Raw genomic sequence first — 19,949 nt, 5'->3', positions numbered from 1 at the left:
TTTTATTACTATTGGTTAAGTCATTTTTTTTTACGTGAATCAGATGATGTCATTTAGAAATGATTTTATTAGTTTTTGGTTTTTAAAATCCAGACTTCTACATGTGAGATGGTTTTCATTTTAACTGGCATGTCATTTACAAACAAAAATAAAGAATAGAGCAAAATGATGCAATGCAAGAGGAGACAAAACAAATTTACTAGGAAAACATTCTCTTATAGAACAATGATCTGTTTTACAGGAAACAAAAATTTGACTTCAAATGTACATAGTGAAATTGAATATAATTGCATGAAAACGTTTATTTTTTCCTAAAACATTTTTCATTCATGAGTATTTTTAAGTTTTGAATACTGTACATATTTTTCAAAACACATGATAACAGCAGCAACTGAAAATGAATGCTCAATTTGGTAGACATGTGTTAAGCACCTCAAGGTAACAAAAGTAAGTGGCAAAACATATACCACATATAAAGCTTCACATACACACTTCTATTTAACCAGGGTTATTGTAGTAAACTATCCTTAATAAGATTCATATGCTGTTTATAAATGTTCTGGTATGCATTTTGTAGACTGAAGTGTTACTACATCGCATTTTATTTATCATAGCAAATCAGTGTATTTCCTGTATTTAATTGTAAAAGTTACTTTAGTTTTTGAAAATTATTTGCAAGTATACTTTTCCCATTTGACATTATGCCTTGTTGCCTACTTAGCTGAATATATAATGTTAGCTCATCCAAAGGCTGTCCACATACTTAATTTACTTAAGTATTCATTTTAAGTAAAACTATCACTGTGTATAGGAATTTGTATTTTGGAGGTGACTGATCAATCTATAAAGAAACATTAGGAATTATTTTATTATAAAATGCACCTAGAAGACTTACCTGTGTCTATATTTTTAAAAATATGGTAATATTAGACTTGTGTGCATGAAAGTAAATAAGGTACATTATTGTAGTTTAAAAGTTGTACATGATAAGATACATTTTTAATTTACTGTTTTTTAATTTTATTTAAAAACAATTAATTAACATACAGTGTATTATTAGTTTCAGAGGTAGAGTTTAGTGATTCATCAGTTACATATAACAACCAGGGCTCATTCATCAAGTGCCCTCCTTAATACCTATCACCAAGTTACACCATCCCCCGCCCACTTCCATTCTAGCAATCCTCAGTTTGTTTCCTATATTTAAGAGTCTCTTATGGTTTGTCTCCCGCTTTGATTTCATATTATTTTGTTTTTTCCTCCCTTCCCCTATGTTCATCTGTTTTGTTTCTCAAATTCCACATATGAGTGAAATCACAAGATAATTGCCCTTCTCTGTCTTATGTCACTTAGCATAACACCCTCTAGCTGCAGCCACGTCATTGCGAATGGTAAGAATTCTTTTTTGATGGGTGAGTAATATTCCATTGTATATATAAACCACATATTCTTTATCCATTCATCTGTCAATGGACGTCTGAGCTCTTTCCATATTGTGGCTATTGTGGACACTGCTGCTATAAACATTGGGGTGCGGGTGTCCCTTTGATTCACTATGTTTTTATCCTTTGGATAAATACCTAGTAGTGAAATTGCTGGACCATAGGGTAGCTCTATTTTTAACTTTTTGAGAAACTTCCATACTGTTTTCCAGAGCACCTGTCCCAGTTTGCATTCCCACCAAGAGTGAAAAAGGATTCCCCTTTCTCCACATCACTGATGACATCTGTTATTTCCTGACTTGTTAATTTTAGCCATTCTGACTGGTGTGAGGTGGTATCTCATTGTGGTTTTTTATTTTTATTTCCCTGATTCTGAGTGATGTTGACCATTTATTCATGCATCTGTTGGCCATTTTGTGTCTTCTTTGGAGAAATGTCTGCTCATGTTGTCTGCCCATTTATTTACTGGTTCTTTGGTTTTGGGATGTTGAGTTTGATAAGTTTTTTTTTTTCATTGTGGTATTTTTATTTTATCATTGCTTTATTTTTTATTTTTTATTTTTTTATTATTATGTTCAGTTAGCCACTGTATAGTACATCATTAGCTTTTGATGTAGTGTTCAATGATTCATACAGTTTGATAAGTTCTTTATAGATCTTGGATACAAGCCATTCATCTGATAAGACATTGGCAAATATCTTCTCCCATTCTGTAGGTTATGTTTTGGTTTGGTTGACTGTTTCCTTTGCTGTGCAAAAGCCTTGTATCTTGATGAAGTCTCAATAGTTTCGCTTTTGTTTCCCTTGTCTTTGGAGACATGTGTGAAAAGAAGTGGCTGCAGCTGAGGTCACAGAGGTTGCTGCCTGTGTTCTCTAGGAATTTCATGGATTCCTTTTTCACATTTAGGTCCTTCATCCATTTTGAGTTTACTTTTGTGTATGGTATAAGAAAATAGCCCAATTTCATTCTTCTACATGTGGCTGTCCAATTTTCCCAACACCATTTGTTGAAGAGACTGTCTTTTTTCCATTGGATATTCTTTGTGCTCTGTAGAAGATTAGTTGAACATAGAATTGAGGGTCCTTTTCTGGGTTCTCTATTCTGTTCCAATAATCTATGTCTGTTTTTGTGCCAGTACCATGCTGTCTTGATGATCACAGCTTTGTAATAGAGCTTGAAGTATAGAATTGTGATGCCACTACTTCTGGTTTCCTTTTTCAACATCCCTTTGTCTATTTGGGGTCTTTTCTGGTTCCATAGAAATTTTAGGATCATTTATTCCAGCTCTGTGAAAAATTTTGATAGTATTTTGAATAGGGATTGCATTGAACGTGCAGATTCTTTTTGGCAGCATAGACATTTTAACAATAGTTATTCTTCCAATCCATGATCAGGGAATGTTTTTGCCATTTCCTTGTGTTTTCCTCAATTTCTATCATAAGTGTTCTATTTTCAGCTACAGGTCCTTTACCTCTTTGGTTAGGTTTATTCCTAGGTATTTTCTGGTTTTTGGTGCAATTGTAAACGGGATGGATTCCTTAATTTCTCTTTCTTCTGTTGCACTGTTAGTGTATAGAAATGCAACTGACTTCTGTGCATTGATTTTATATCCTGCAACTTTCCTGAAATCCTGTATGAGTTCTAGCAATTTATGGGTGGAGTCCTTTGGGATTTCCACAAAGAGTATCATGTCATCTGCACAGAATGAAAGTTTGACTTCCTCACTGATTTGGATGCCTTTTCTTTCTTTTTGTTGTCTGACTGCTGAGGCTAGGACTTCCAATACTGTGCTGACCAACAGTGGTGAGAGTGGACATCCCTGTCGTGTTCCTGACCTTAGGGGAAAAGCTCTTAGTTTTTCCTGATTGAGGATGATATTTGCTGTGGGGTTTTCATATATGTCTTTTATTACATTGAGGTATGTTCCCTCCATCCCTACACTGCAGAGAGTATTAATCAAGAAGGGATCCTATATTTTGTCAAATGCTTTTTCTGCATCAATTAAGAGAATCAGACAATTCTTGTCCTATCTTTTATTATATGGTGTATCACATTCATTGATTTGTAGATGTTGAACCACCCTTGCATCCCAGGAATAAATCCCACTTGGTCCTGGTGAATAATCCTTTTAATGTACTGTTGAATCCTATTGGCTAGTGCCTTCATGAGAATTTTTGCATCCATTGACATCAGGGATATTAGTCTGTAATTCTCCTTTTTGGTGGATTCAAAGTAATGCTGGCTTTGTAGGATGAATTTGGAAGTTTCTCTTCCATTTTTATTTTTTGAAAAAAAAAAAACTTCAGAAGAATAAGTATTAATTCCTCTTTAAATATTTGGTAGGATTCTACTGGGAAACCATCTAATCCTGGACTCTTGTCTGTTGTGAGATTTTTGATTACTGATTCAATTTCTTTGCTGGTTATGGGTCTGTTCAGGTTTTCTACTTCTTGCTGTTTCAGTTTTTGGTAGTTTCTTTGTTTCTAGGAATGCATCCATTTCTTCCAGATTGCTTAATTTGGTGGCATATAGTTGCTCATATGCTCTTACAATTGCTTATATTTCTTCAGTTTTGGTTGTGATCTCATCCCTTTCATTTATGATTTTATTTATTTGGGTCCTTTCTCTTTTCTTTTTGCTAAATCTGGCTGGGGGTTATTGATCTTATTAATTTTTTCAAAGAACAAGCTCCTAGTTCATTGATCTGTTCTATTGTTCTTTTTATTTATATTTCATTGATTTCTGCTCTGATCTTTATCATTTCTCTTCTGCTGGATTTAGGCTTTATTTACTATTCTTTTTCCAACTCCTTTAGGTGCAAGGTTAGGTTGTGTATTGGAGACTTTTCTTGTTTCTTGAGAAGGGCCTGTTATTGCTATGTACTTCCCTCTTAGGACCACCTTTGCTGCATTCCAAAGATTCTGAGCTGCTGTGTTTTTATTTTGATTTTTTGAAAAAAATATGAATGAATCAATGAATTTTTGTAATTCATCTTTAATTGACCCATTTATTCTTCAGTAGGTTGCTCTTAACCATCATGTATTTGTGTTCCTTCCAATTTTTTTCTTGTGATTGAGTTCACGTTTTAGAGCATTGTGGTCAGAAAATGTGCAGGGAATAATTCCAATCTTTTCCTGTTTGAGATCTGATTTGTGACCCAGTATGTGATCTATTCTGGAGAATGTTCCATGTGCACTCAAGAAGAATGTGTATTCTTTTGCTTTAGGATAAAATGCTCTGAATATATCTGTGAAGTCCATCATGTCCAGTGTGTCATTCAAAGCTTTTGTTTCCTTGTTGATCTTCTGCTTAGATGATCTGCCCATTGCTGTGAGTAGGGTTTTAAAGTCCCCTACTATTACTGTATTATTATCAATGTGTTTCTTTAATTTGGTTATTAATTGATTTATATATTTGGCTGATCCCAAGTTAGGAGCATAAATATTACAATTGTTAGATCTTCTTATTAGATAGACCCTTTTATTATGATATAGTGCCCTTCCTCATCTCTTATTACAGTCATTGGTTTACAATCTAATTTGTCTGACATAAGGATTGCTACTCCATCTTTCTTTGATGTCATTAGCATGATAAATGGTACTCCACCCCCTCACTTTCAACCTGGAGGTGTTTTTGGGTCTAAAATGAGTCTCTTGGGAAAAAATAAAATAAAATAAAATAAATAAAATGAGTCTCTTGGAGACAGAGTATGGATGGGCCTTATTTTTTTATACAATCTGATACACTATGTATTTTGATTAGAGCATTTAATCCATTTACATTCAGAGTAGTTATTGAAAGATCTGAATGTAGTGCCATTGTATTACCTGTAGAGTTTCTGTTTCTGTAGATTGTCTCCATTCCTTTCTCAACCTTGTTACTTTTATGCTCTATTTTTGCTCAAAGGTTCCCTTTAATATTTCTTGCAGGACTGGCTCAGTGATCACAATCCTTTTAGTTTCTATTTTTCCTGGAAACTCTCTCTTATTCTGAATGACAGCCTTGCTGGATAAAGTATTCTTGGCTACATATTTTTCTCATTTAGCACCCTGAATATATCATGCCACTCCTTTATGGCCTACCAGGTCTCTGTGGACAGGTCTGCTGCCAGTCTTTGTGTCTACCTTTGTCAGTTAAGGACCTCTTGTCCTGAGCTCTTTCAAGATTTTCTCTTTATCTCTGAAATTTGCAAGCTTCACTATCATGTGTTAAGATGTTGACCTATTTTTACTGATTTTGAGGGGGGTTTTCTGTGCCCCCTGGACTTGAATGCCTGTTTCCTTCCCCAGATTAAGGAAGTTCTCAGCTACTTGTTTATTTGTTCAAATAAAGTTTGAAGTTCTCAGCTTCAGTTTATTTGTTCAAATAAACCTGACCATCTCTCTATTCTTTTCCTCTAGGACCCCTATTATTCTAATATTATTTCAGTTTATGGTATTGCTGATGTCTCGAATCCTCCCTTTGTGATCCAGTAGTTGTTTTTCTCTTTTTCTCAGCTTGCTTATTCCCACTCACTCTCTCTTCTGCCCCATTTATCCTAGCAGTTAAAGCCTCCAATTTTTTTACGATAGATTTTCTTTATTAATGATCCCAACCGTATTTCTTTGATACAGGAGTTTGAACTCAAATATTTAGGAGAAAACAAATTAAGATTGCATTATCCTGCAAGTCATTATCCGTAACATACTGCAAAGTGTAACAGCTTGGAAAAGAGGGAGGAAGGCAAGGGGAGTTAGGGAGTGAAGGTAAAGAAAAGGAATTAAGTTGATCAAGTGGAATTCTTTTTTTTTCTTTTTCTAATTCTTGAGAATTATGAAGTCCTTGCAAGCAGAGCTTGTTTCTGCAGATTATTTTCCAAACGTGTACAAAATGGAACCAAAACGGAGAATCCCTTAAGTACCTGAAGAGGTGCAACATTAAAAGCTACAATTATCCAGTAGCAAGTGTTCCAGCCTTCAGATGCCACCCACCTCCTCTTCCTGTTCCTGAGAGTTAGTGGGATGGAAATGTCTTCCTTGTGATTATTTTCATTTCTTTCTTCTTTGCATCTGGACATACATGATACAGTACCTTGAGGAAGTCAGATGATTTTGCCCACATTAGGGTGTGAATATAGGCTTTAGAGCATTTGATGTGGTAGTGCAGATAGTCCCAGAATATGTGGATCAGGTTGATGGTGTTGTCTGGAACACTGACATTGGTGTGGCAAGGGAACAGCATGAAGGTAATGGAGCCAATGTTGTCACCAATGGCAGCATTGGTGTCTTTAAGCTCCAGAGGAGGTTCCTTGTGGCTAAAGAAGATCTGTGGGGCTGTGTGACTGGTTCTGCAGCCTTCTTTGAACTCCTGCATGAATACTTTTCCAATGACCACATCATCATCATTCTTAAACACTGTGCTGAAGACTATTGTGACTCTGTCCTTTTTAGATTCAACATACATGGTTTCATCATCCCTATAATGGATAACTGCTCTGTTCTCTCCTTCCTTGACTTCTTCTTGGAACTCAAAATATTTCTCAAAGACAGGAGTAAAACAATTTCGTTTCAACATGGCAGCCTGATGCACAAAGGAATCTTTGGATGCCGGGAGATTTTTAAGGTCATATAGCAAAGAGCCATTGCAACCCGATTCAAGATTTAACAAGAAACTCCCGTACACCCTCTTTAATAACTCATCAGCACCATGCACTTGAAGTTACTTGTAGAATTTCAAAGAAATACTGACCATAATTTTGTTTTGTCTCCATTAAGATTTGACAAGGCAAGAAACAACAAATGTTGGAGAGGTTGTGGAGAAAAGGGAACCCTCTTACACTGTTGGTGGGAATGCAAGTTGGTACAACCACTTTGGGAAACAGTGTGGAGCTGCCTCAAAAAATCAAAAATAGAGCTACCCTATGACCCAGGAATTGCACTCTTGGGTATTTACCCCAAAGACACAGATGTAGTGAAAAGAAGGGCCATATGCACCCCAATATTCATAACAGCAATATCCGCAATAGCCAAACTGTGGAAAGAGCTGAGATGTCCTTCAACAGATGGATGAATAAAGAAGATGTTGTCCATATATACAATGGAATATGACTCAGCCATCAGAAAGGATGAATACCCAACTTTTACATCAACATGGATGGGACTGGAGATTATGTTAAGTGAAATAAGTCAAGCAGAAAAAGTCAATTATCATATGGTTTCACTTACTTGTGGAACATAAGGAATAGCATGGAGGACATTAGGAGAAGGAAGGGAAAAATGAAGGGGGAGGAATCGGAGGGAGAGATGAACCATGAGAGACTATGGATTCTGAGAAACAAACTGAGGGTTTTAGAGGGAAGGGGGGTGGGGGGATGGGTTAGCCTGGTGATGGGTATTAAGGAGGGCACGTATTGCATGGATCACTGGGTGTTATATGAAAACAATGAATTGTGGATCACTACATCAAAAACTAATGATGTATTGTATGGTGACTAAAATAACATAAAATAAAATTTAAAAAATATTTGAAATATGATAGAGGATTCCTTCAAAATCTGCAAATGTTACTTCTACTTCTTCTGATTTGTTATTGGCAGCCACATTCTTGAATTTGAGTGTGAGACTCTCCTCAATGATGCAGTTGTTCATCTCTAACAGGATCATGGTGGTGGTTGCCCCAGGAAGGGGAAGGAGAAACAAGTAGAGCCTCCATTTTTTACTGCATCTCAGCAATAGCCTTTTTGATTTTTTTTTTTTATTTTGACCTGATTAGATTTTAGTTCTTTCATTTCTCCAGTAAGGGATTCTCTAGTGTCTTCTATGCTTTTTTGCAAGCCCAGCTAGCATCTTTATAGTCATCATTTTGAATTCTAGTTCTGACATCTTATTTCCATATTGATTAAATCCCTGGAAGTGAGTACTGCCTCCTGTTCTTTCTTTTGGGGTGAGCATCTCCATCTTGTCATTATGTCCAAAAAAAGAATATCTTATTTCAAACAAGACGTAAAACAGAACACAACAATAAACTATATCCTGGGTGTATTTTGGTCTGTTTGTTAAAGGAACTAGATTCCAAAATAAGAAAGAAAGAAAAACTGATTATATATATATATAATTGAATACAATGAAAGGAAACCACAAATGAAATATATATATGCATATACATATATATAATTTTAAAATAACTATAAAAAACTTAAGAAAGAATTGATAAAATAAAATAGCTGAAAAGGAAAATAAATAAATAAATAAATAAAAATTAAAGATAAAACTGAAAGACTAATGAATAATAATAATTTAAAAACCCCACTAATGCTATATATTTTCCCCAGGAATTGGCGTTTTGCAGTTCTCTATGATCAGTAAACTTGCTATTAGTTGGATGTTCCTACTGGTCTTCTGGAGGAGGGGCCTGTTGCTCTGATTCTCAGGTGTTTTTGCCTGGGTGGAATTGCACCCCCCTTGACAGGGCTGGGCTCAGTGTAAGTGGTTCCAGATTGCACTATGTGGCCTTGTTTTGCTCCCTGAAGGCTTTCAGCACTGATGGGGGGATGAAAATGGTGATGCCCCAATCTGTAGCCCCAGAGCTAAATGTTCATGCCCCCCACTCTTCAGTGAGCCCTCACAGAAAAGCAGTCTATCACTCATGTCTCCCTGGTTTTCATCTGAACTCTCTATTCACCCAGCCTGTGACCAAGGATTTTTATCTAAGGCATGTGACCCCCCCTTTCAAGTCTCCAAACTTTACAGACTCCTGCAGTGTGGACCCGCACCCTTCCTCCTTGGAGAGGGAGGGGATCTCACCATTCTGTCTTTTGCTGTGCCCCTGCTCAAAGAGTGGTCACCCAACCATGCAGTGATTCCTGGTTTATGGCAACACCAAGCAGAATGCTGGTGCCTAGATTCACTGTTTACAGCCTGCTTCCCTGCTCCAATGCTTGAGAACTCTGCTTGACTCAGGCACCCCCATTCTTTTTGTGTCACTGGGGATCCTGAAACTATGCTCTTCCACCTGGGATTCTGCCCACCTCACCACCTGAGCACCTTTCATGCAGGAGCTTCCCCCACTGGAGCAGACTTCTAAAAATTCCAATTTTGTACTCCACTGCTTTGCACTCCTTACCCCTGTGGTTTATCTTACTATATATCAACTTGGATTCCCATCTCTGCACCTCCTACCTTGCAAAGAGTGGTCAATTTTTCTATTTGTATAATTGCAGCAGTTCTTTTTCTCAGAACTCTGGTTGATTTCATAGGTGTTCAGAATGATTTGATAACAACCTAGCTGAATTCCAGGGACCATATAAAATTAGGGTCCCCTAGTCTTCCATTATCTTAACTCTTTTCTCCCTACTGTATGTTTTTCCTGAATAATCTATTTCCTATTCCAAAGCAAGCAGGAATAAAATTAGGTTAAAAGTAAAACAAAAAAAGATAGAATATTATGAAAAATTATATGCCAACAAATCCTGGAGGAAAATGATAAATTCCTAGAAATATAAATTACCAAGACTGAAACAAGAATATAAAACTTGAACAGATTAATAACCAGTAAAGAAATTGAATCAGTAATCAAAAATTTCCCAACAAACAAAAGTCCAGGACCAGATGGCTTAACAGGCCAATTCTACAAAGTATTTAAAAATGAGTTAACACCTGTTCTTCTCAAACAATTCCAAAAAAATAGAAAAGGAAGGAAAGCTTCCAAATTAATTCTATGAAGCCAGCATTACCCTGATCCCAAAACCAGATAAAGACACCACTAAAAAAGAGAACTACAGGCTAATATTCCTGATGAACACAGATGCAAAAATTCTCAATAAAATAGTAGAAAACCAAATCCAACCACACATTTTTAAAAAATCATCCACCACAATCACGTGGGATTTATTACTGGGTTGCAAAGGTGGTTTTATAATCACAAATCAATCAATGTGATACATCACATTAATAAAAGAAAGGATAAGAACCATATGATCATTTCAATAGATGCAGAAAAAGCAACTGACATAGTACAACATCCATTCATGATAAAACCCTCAACAAAGTAAGGTTAGAGAGAAAATATCTCATCATAATAAAGGTCATATTAAAAAAAAAAAACGCAGCTAATATCATCCTCAATGGGTAAAAATTGAGAGCTTTTCCTCTATATTCAGGAACAAGACAGGAGTGTCCAGTCTCACTACTGTTATTTAACATAGTATAGGAAGTCCTAGCCACAGCAATCAGACAACAAAAGAAATAAAATGCATCAACTCATCAAGAAAGAAGTCAAACTTTCACTATATGCAGATGATATGATTCTCTATAAAGAAAACCCAAAAAACCCCACCAAAAAACTGCTAGAACAGATACATAAATCCAGTAAAGTCACAGGATACAAAATCAATGTACATAAATCTGTTTCATTTGTATACACCAATAATGAAGCAGCAGAAACAGAAATCAAGGAAACAATCCCATTTACAATTGCACCAAAACCAATAAGATATATAAGAATAAACCTAACCAAAGAGGTGAAAGACATGTATTCTGAAAACTATAAAACCCTGATGAAAGAACTGAAGAACTGAAGATGACACAAAGGAATGGAAAGGCATTCCATACTCATGGATTTGAAGAACAAATATTGTTCAAATGTCTATACTTCCCAAGCAACCTACACATTCTCTACAATAAACCATGTGCTGGGCAATAAAACAAATGTCAATAATTTTTTTTATAAATTGAAATTATGCAAAGTGCATTTTCTGACCACAATATAATTAAGTTAGAAATTAATAAAATAGAAAAAATTGAGAAATTCATAAATATGATTAAACTAAAAAGAACTTAAAAAAACATGCTCCTAAATTACCAATGGGTGAAAGACAAGATCATAATGGAAATTAGAAAGTCGTTTGGGATGACTGAAAATGAAGACACAACATGCCAAATATTTTTAATACAACTAAAGAAGTGATTAAATGGAAACTTATAGTTGTAAATAACTATATTAAATATGAAGAAGGAACCACATCCTGTGTTCAGGAATTCAAGACTTAATATTGTTAAGATAGCAATACCCTTGAAAGCAATCTACAGATTCAATTCAACTCCTACCAATATGCCACAGCCTTTTCTGTGGAAATGAAAAATACAATTCTAAAATTTATATGGATTTGCAAGAGGCCCCAAATAGGCAAAACAATCTTGGAAAAGAATAAAAAAGATGAAAGTCTCAAACTTACTCCAGTGCTGTAGTAATCATAACATCTTGGTACTTCAAAGAGGATAGATATTTACATCAATGGAATAGAAATGAAACCCAGAAATAACCCATACAACTGTGGTGAGTTGATTTTCAATAAGGGTGTCAAGACTATTCAGTGGGGAAACAAAGATTTTGTCCAATTAATAAAGCTCGGAAAATAGAAGCTAACTATAAAACTTTTAGAAGAAATTATAAGGGTTAACCTTGATGGTCTTAGATTTAACAATGGTTTCATGGATATAACATTGAAAGCACAGCAATGAAAGTAAAAAATAGATAAATTTGAAATAATTATATTGAACATTTTTGTGCATCAAACAACACTATTAAGAGAATGAAAAGACTACATGGAACAGGAGAAAATATTTACAAATCACAAAATTGATGTGAGTCTAGTATCCAGAATATGTAAACTCTTACAATGGAAAAACAAACAATGGACAAAGGAGTTGGATAGACATTTCTCAAAAAAAACTATATGCAAATAGCCATTAAGCACATAAAAAATGCTCAATGTGATTAGGCACTAGTGAAAATTTAACCAAATCCACAATGAAATATCATTTCACACCCACAAGGATGGCCAGATGAAGAGAAAAATAAGTGTTAGCAAGGATGTCAAGAAGTTAGAACGTGTATACATTGCTAGTAGGACTGTAAAATGATGCAATTAATATTATTTAAATGTCCATGCCACTCAAAGCAATCCACAGATTCAATGCAATCTCTACCAAAATGCCAACAGGATTTTTCACAGAAGTAGAACAATAATCATAAAACATTTATGGAAGCACAAAAGACCCAAAGTAGTCAAAATAATCTTGAAAAAGAAGAATAAAATTGGAAATACAACAATCTCAGATTTTAAGATATACTACAAAGCTGTAATAATCAAAACAGTATGGCGCTCACACAAAAATAGACCCATAGATCAATGGAACAGAACAGAAAACCCATAAATAAACCCATGCTTATATGGTCAATTAATTTTTGATAAAGGAGACAAAAATAAAACAAAAAAAAGAGGGAGACAAAAATGTACAATGAGGAAAAGACAGTCTCTTCAATAAATGGTGCTAGGAAAACTGGACAGCTAAATGCAAAAGAATGAAACTGGACCATTTTCTTACACCATACATAAAAAATGAATTCAAAATGGATTAAAGACCTAAATGTGAGACATGAAACCATAAAATTCTCAGAAGAAAACATAGGCAGTAATTTCCTCAACATCGGCTTTAGCAACATTTTTCTAGATCTGTCTCCTAAGGCAAGAGAAACAAAAGCAAAAATAAACTATTGGGATTACATCAAAATAAAAACTTTAGCACAGAGAAGGGAACTATCAAGAAAACAAAAAAGCAACTTACTGAATGGGAGAAGATATTTGTAAATGATATATCTGATATGGGTTAATATTCAAAATATATGAAAGAACTTACACAATGCAACACCCAAAAAACAAATAATCCAATTGAAAAATGGGGCAGAGGGCCTGAATATACATTTTTCCAAGGAAGACATACAGATGGCCAATCAACACATGAAAAGATGCTCAACATCACTAAACATCACAGAAATGCAAATCAAAACCACAATGAGGTATTACCTTACACCTGTCAGAATGGGTGGTATTACAAAAGATTAGAAACAACAAATGTTGGTGAAGATGTGGAGAAAAAGGAAACCACGCACACTGTTGGTGGAAATGTAAATTGGTGCAGTTGCTATGGAAATCAGTGTGGAGATTCCTCAAAAAATTAAAAATAGAAATACCATATGATCCCAAAATTCCACTAAGGGGTATATATCCCCCCCAAAATGAAAACACTAATTCAAAAAGACATAGGCATCCTATGTTTATTGAAACATTATTTACAATAGCTAAGATATGGAAGCAAACCAAGTACCCATCAATAGATGAATGGATAAAGAAGATGTGGTACACACACACACACACACACACACACAGAATGGAACATTACACAGCCATTAAAAGGATGAGATCTTGCCACTTGAGACAGCATGGATAGACCTAGAGGGTATTATGCTAAGTGAAATATGTCAGACAAAGAAATATAAATACCATATGATTTCAGTTATGTGTGGAATCTAAAAAAAAGAACAAATGAATAAACAAAGAGAAAGCAGAGTCAGACCTATAAATATAGAATACAAACTGATGGCTGCCAGAAAGGAGGGGTTGGGGGGCTGGGCAAAATGGGTGAAGGTGAGTGGGAGATACAGGTTTCCAGTTATGGAATGAATAAATCACAGGAATAAAAGATACAACAGAGAAAATGTTGTCAAAGGTATTGTAATAGCATTGCATGGCAATAGGTAGTAGCTACCTACACTTGTGGGTGAGCATAGCATAACATGAAATAACTTCCTACAAAGAAAAATGCAGAACAAGATAGCTTCCCTGAAGAATTCTGCCAAGATTTAAAAGATGAACTAACACCAATTCTACACAAACTCTTTCCAAAATTAGAAGAGGCAACATATTCCAGCTCATTCTAAGAAGGTATTATTCTGATACTAAAATCAAACAAATACATCATAAGGAAATTACAAAAAATATATCTTCTAAATCTAGATGCAAAAATCCTCAACAAAATACTAGCAAACCAAATCCAGAAACATATAAAAAATATTATACACCATGACCAATTAAAATTTATCTCAGGAATGCAAGAATGGCTTACCATGGAAAATGACTTAATATAACATAACATAACATATCAATAGATTAATAGACCAAAACCACATTATCATATCAATAGAAAAAAAAGGATTTGACAAAATACAACACCACTTCTTACCAAAAGACACTCCACAACTAGAAATACAGGGAACTTAACATGACAAAGGGCATATTTGAAATCTTACAGAACATCATAATTAATGGTGAAAAAGTAAATGCTTTCCCTGTGAGATCAAGAAAAAGAAAAGGATGTTTGCTATCGCCACTTCTGTTCAAAAATGTACTGGAAAATCTAGCTATAGGAATTAGTCAAGTAAATGAAATGAAATGCAATGAGATTGGAAATAAATACGTAAAACTATCTCTGGATAGTTGTGGATGACATACTCTTGTATTTAGAAAATCCTAAAAAATTCAATTAAAAACATCTATTGAATAAAGTAGATTGACAAGATTGTAGAATAAAAAAATCAATACATAAAATAATTGCATTTCTGGTGTACCTGAGTGTGCATCTGACTCTTGATTTCAGCTCAGGTCATGATCTCAGGGTTGTGAGATCAAGCTCTGCACTGGGCTCATGTGCTGGGCATGGGGCCTTCTTAAGATTCTCTCTCTACCTCTCCCTCTGCCTCTCTAAATAAATAAGTAAATAAATAAATAAATAAAATAATTGTATTTCTATAAACACTTAAATAGAACAACTCATGAAATTGAAAGAACATTTCATTTACAATAGAAACAAAAGAAATACAATACTTAGGAATAAATTTAATAAAAGAAGTGAAAATTGTATACTCTAAAAATTACAGCTGTTGCAGCTCAATAAATTAAAAGACAAATAGCCCAATTAAAACATTAGCAAAGAGGGGTTGCCTGGGTGGCTCAGTCAGTTAAGCATCTGGCTCTTGGTTTCGGCTTGGGTCATGATTTAAGTGTCCTGGGACTGAGCCCCGTGTCAGGCTCTGTGTTTTATATGGAATCTGCTTGTCCCCGTCCCTCTGTTCCCCCCCTTCTCTCTCTCTTTTAAATAAATAAAATAAATAAAATCTTTTAAAAATTGAACAAAAGATTTGAATAGACCATTCTCCAATGGCATATAAATATGGCCAGTAAACACATGAAAACATGTTTAACATCATTATTCATCAGGGAAATGCAATTCAATCCCACAATTACAGTTTTCTGGAAGTCGTCACTCCTATCTTCACAATAGGGAAAACCAAACTCAACAAACTGAAAATCAAGATTTTTCTTAGGTCCATCAGAGAATTGAGGTCCCAGGGTGAAACTCTGCCCTCAAAATTGTAAAGAAAAGTGAATACACAGAATCACATCTTATGAGACCAGAAACCTAGGAAAATAATCTACCACTAGAGACAATAACCATGGTAGAAAACTTAAACTGCAATTGACAAATTACCAAAGGCTCAGCGTAGACAACCTTGGGAGTTAAACATCAATGAGAGACAATCTTAGAGGGGGCTTACACTTTCCCAGGTTTTACCTCCAGGAGACCTACAAGGTTCCCATAGTGAAAATCAGAGAAAAATATCCTAGCACTTTTGGCAGACAGAGGAGAAAAATACCCATTCTGAAGTATGTCCAGAGTATTTCATTCTTTTAATAAAAAATGCCTTCAGGGAAACTATATTACCAGAGCCTAACTGACTGGGCTTTTACAAGAAACTAACTGACCTGGGGAAGGGAAATATCCACCTCTAGTTACCCTTGAAAAAAATTCCATGTCTAGATATATTAAGAAGTAGTGTCTAGGGGCACCTGGGTGGCTCAGTCCTTTAAGCATCTGTCTTTGACTCAGGTCATGATCCTGGGTCCCTCTGCTTGTACTGATGCTTGTACTGTTTGTACTGTACTTGTATTGATGCTGTACTGCTTGTACTGATGCTTGTACTGATGCTCCCCCTGCTTGTACTCTCTCTCTCCCAAATAAATTAATAAAATCTTAAAAAAAGTAGTATCCAAAAATACCCAAGGTCCACAGGGGAGAAAAAAGAAAATCTGTCTTTGACTCAGGTCATGATCCTGGGTCCCTCTGCTTGTACTGATGCTTGTACTGTTTGTACAGTACTTGTACTGATGCTGTACTGCTTGTACTGATGCTCCCCCTGCTTGTACTCTCTCTCTCCCAAATAAATTAATAAAATCTTAAAAAAAGAAGTAGTATCCAAAAATACCCAAGGTCCACAGGGGAGAAAAAAGAAAATAGAAACAATTTTAGATTCTGACACCTACAGCAATAGCAAACATTATGCACAGTCTACCACCAGCCAAATAAAAATAAAGCCTCATGCTAAAAGGTCTATTTACCTAAGTTCCTTTATCCAGTACATCTTGTTCAACTTAAACAAAAAGCTACAAGGCACACTAGAAGACAAAAACAAAACAAAACAAAACAAAACAAAACAAAACGCCCACAGTTTTAAGACAGTGCAAAAGCTTTTTATTTTGGTGTAGTTCTAATAGTTTGTTTTTGCTTTTGTTTCCTTTGCCTTTGGAAACAGATATAGAAAAATGTTCCTACAGAAATTACTGGTATATTCTCTTGTAAGAATTTTATGGTTTTAGGTCTCACATTTAGGTCTTTATTTTGAGTTTATTTTTGTGTATGGTACTAGAAAGTCATCAAATTTCATTCTTTTAGATGTAGCTGTCCAGTTTTCCAAGCACCATTTATTGAAGACTGTATTTTCCCCACTGAACATTCTTGTCTCCTTTATCATAAATTAATTGACCATATAAGCATGGATTTATTTCTAGGGACTCTCTTCTGTTTCAGACGATCTATTTTTGTGCAAGTACCATACTGTTTTGATTACTATAGCTTTGTAGAATATCTTGAAATCTGGAATTGTGAAACCACCAATTTTGTTCTTCTTTTTCAAGATTGTTTTGGCTATTTCAGGTCTTTTGTGATTCCATAAAACTTTTACGATTATTTGTTCTAGTTCTGTCAAAAATGCTAATTGGTATTTTTATAGGAATTGCACTGAATCTGTAGATTGCTTTTGGTAATATGGACATTTTAACAATATTTATTCTTACAATCCATGAATATGGAATATCTTTCCATTTGTTTGTGTCATCTTCAATTTCTTTCATTAATATTTTATAGTTTTTGGACTACATGTCTTTCACCAGTTTGGCTAAGTTTATTCTTATTTACTTTTGGTGAAATTGTAAATTTTTTTTTTTTAATTTCTCTTTCTCCTACTTCATTATTAGTGTATAGAAATGTAGCTGATTTCTGGGCATTAATTTTGTGTCCTGCCACTTTACTGATTTTTTCTTTTTATTTCTAGTAGGTTTTTGGTGGAATCCTTAGGGTTTTCTATGTATAATATCTTGTCGTCTCTAAGGAGTGACAGTTTTACTTCATCCTTACCAATTTAGAAGCCTTTCATTTCTTCTTGTCTGATTGCTGTGGCTAAGACTCCCAGTACTATGTTGAATAAAAGTGGCAAGACTGTATATTCTTCTCTTGTTCCTGATATTAAAGGAAAGGTCTCAATTTTTCAGCATTGAGTATTATGTTAGGTGTAGGTTTTTCATATATAGCCTTTAGTATGGTGAAGTATGTTCCTTCTAACCCCACTTTGTTGATTTTTTTTTAGCATGAATGGATGTTGAATCTTTTCAAATGCTTGTGCATCTTTTGAGATGATCCTATGATTTATATTCTTAGTTTTGTTTATGTGGTGTGTAATGTTGATTGATTTGCAAATATTGAACCATTTTTGCATCCCAGGGATAAATCCAATGTGATTTTGGTGAATGATCTTTTAAACATATTGTTGAATGCAATTCTGTGCCATTTGAGACAACATGGATGGACCTAGAGGGTGTCATGCTAAGTGAAGTAAGTCAGACCGAGAAAGACAAATACCATATGATTCCACTCATAAGTGGAAACTAAAAAAAAAATGAATAAACAAACAAAAATCAGAATCACACCTATAAATACTGAAAACAAACTGATGGTTGCCAGAGGGGAAGGGTGTAAGGTTAAGCAAAATGGGTGAAAGGGTGAGGGAGATACAGGTTTCTAGTTATATAATGAATAAGTCACAGTAATAAAAGTCACAGCATAAGGAATACAGTCAATGGTATTGTAAGAGTGATATAATGGGACAGATGGTAGCTATGCTTGTGGTGAACATAGCAAAATGTATAAACTTGTCAAATCACTAAATTGTACACCTGAAACTAACGTAACATTGTGTGTCAACTATACTCAGATAAAAATTTTATTTTTTTTAAATAAAGACAGAACAAGCATCAAAACCAGACTCAGTTAAGACAGAGATTTTGGAGTTATCAGACTGAGAATCAAAAAGAACTATGATTAATATGTTAAGGGTACTAACAAAAAGTAGATAAAATGCAAGGAAAGGTAAATAATATAAGCAGAGAAATGGAAATCTTAAGAAATATGCAAATTAAATGCTACAAATATTGTTTAAAAGCTTTAGAAAAATAATGAATGCCTTTGATATGATCATCTATAGACTGGACAAGAACAAAGAATCAGTAAGTATGAAGAGAGGTCAAGAGGAACTTTGCAAACTTAAAATAAAGAGAAAAAAAGAATGAAAATATATTTAAGACCTGTGGGAAAACTGAAAGAAGCAACGTATGTGTAATGGGGATATTAAAAGAAGAAAAAAAGACAAGAAGAGAAGAAATATTTGAAGTACTAATGAAATTATTGCAGAAACCAAATTACAGATTCAGGAAACTCAGAAAACAGTAAGTATGATATATTTATATCTGGTTGACTATATATAGTCAACCAGGCATAGCAGAGTCAAAATCCAGAAAATCAAATACAAAGAGAAAATCATAAAAGAAGCAAGGAAACAAGAGGGGTGGGGGTAAAATACCTATAGAGTAGCCAGGTCAAGATTTACATGTCTTTCTTCAAAAACCATGCAAGATAGAAGGGAGTGAAGTACAATATTTGCGTGTGGAAAGAAAAAAAAAAAAGCACCAATCTATAATTCTTTACCCAGTGACATTATTCTTCAAAAGTAAATGAAAACTAAAGATTCTGTCAGACAAACACAAATTGAGGGATTTTTTTTTAAAACAGAAGGCTAGTCATGCACAAAAAAAAAAAAAAATGTTAGCTCCAAAATCTGGATCTACATAAAGAAATGAAGAGTATTAGACAAGGAATAAATGAAAGTGAAATGGAATCTTGTATTTTCCCTATTCTTAATTGATTTAGCACTTAATGGTATTTTCAAAATAATAATAGGAACAATGAATTTGGTGACTTATGAGGCTAAGCAAATTGAATGGCAGCAATATTATGAGGCAAGAGAGAGGAATTGGGAATACTCTGTTATAAGTTAACAGCACTAACCATAAATGATTAAATATAGTATTATTTGAAAATGGACTTAGATTAGTCATAATATTGCAAACCCTAAGGTAACCACAAAAACAGCAAAATACAAAGTATAACTGGAGTGTAAAAGAGAAGATAAAATGGAATCATATACAATGCTCAGTTAAAGCCAGAGAGGCAGTAAATGAATGG

At 34.5% G+C, this 19,949-nt stretch overlaps 1 protein-coding gene and 1 pseudogene across 2 annotated transcripts in view; both read right to left on the bottom strand.

Moving 5' to 3' along the window:
• DACH2 (dachshund family transcription factor 2) overlaps positions 1 to 19,949 on the bottom strand; it is a 909,992-nt gene that overhangs the window by 341,963 nt on the left and 548,080 nt on the right. The window lies entirely within an intron of this gene.
• Positions 1,125 to 7,173, bottom strand: LOC123848084 (actin-related protein 2/3 complex subunit 2-like; annotated as a pseudogene).

The sequence above is a fragment of the Mirounga angustirostris genome, unplaced genomic scaffold (assembly GCF_029215605.1).
Source record: "Mirounga angustirostris isolate CCGP_5_RB_7025 unplaced genomic scaffold, mMirAng1.0.hap1 SCAF_11, whole genome shotgun sequence".
In the NCBI taxonomy this organism is placed as follows: Eukaryota; Metazoa; Chordata; class Mammalia; order Carnivora; family Phocidae; genus Mirounga; species Mirounga angustirostris.
This window is presented reverse-complemented; position numbering and strand designations above follow the sequence as displayed.